Source organism: Eleutherodactylus coqui, chromosome 2 (genome assembly GCF_035609145.1).
Source record: "Eleutherodactylus coqui strain aEleCoq1 chromosome 2, aEleCoq1.hap1, whole genome shotgun sequence".
NCBI lineage: Eukaryota > Metazoa > Chordata > Amphibia > Anura > Eleutherodactylidae > Eleutherodactylus > Eleutherodactylus coqui.
Window position 1 is genome coordinate 317,067,424 of NC_089838.1, and position 762 is coordinate 317,068,185.

Below are 762 nucleotides of genomic sequence, written 5' to 3' on the forward strand. Positions count from 1 at the left end.
TGGTCCGGAGGGCTCGCCGCCGTTGGACATGTGCAGTACAGATTTTCCAGCGCTCTCGCAGATCCCGCGACCTCTCTGCAATGTCATTCGCAGACGTCCTGCGGGTTGGGCGGTTTCCATTGACTTCGTGGCCAGCGTAAAAATGGAGCATTCTGCGATTTTTATTTCTCCACAAGTCGGAAATCCCAATGGTCTGATGGTGTGAGCGGACAGGCGGAGGCCCCATTAGTTTGTATTTATGTAGAATCCCGCGGATCGTCCGCAGAGGAGACGATCATGGATCCCACAATTCATACTTGGTGGTGTGCAGCCGGCCTTCCGATGCTACATGTTATATCGCTGAGTACTGTGGAGGGGCGGTGAGCCGGGGATCAGTATGAGGGCCAGAATGGAGTCAGGAAGGAATTTTTTCCTAAATGGGGAGAATCGCTTCTACTTCTTTGGGTTTTTTCTTTGCCTTCCTCTGTATCAACATTGGGGGTAATAGGCTGAAGTAAAGGGACGAGGTCTCTTTTCCCCCTTGCACGCTGTGGGTTCAGGAATACAATCCAGTGCTGCAGTGAAGACTGGTAATTGACGGACATAACTGCTTAGTAGACATGGACCATCGTGCATGAGTCAGCTGACCTGTATGCCCGCCCCCTGGTGGTGGTTACCAAACCAAATAACCAATCACCGTGAATGAGTAAAGTTAAGCAACCAATCAGCTTCCGGGGTACAAAGATCAGAGCCATATCACATGATGCCGATCAGCCTCGGGGC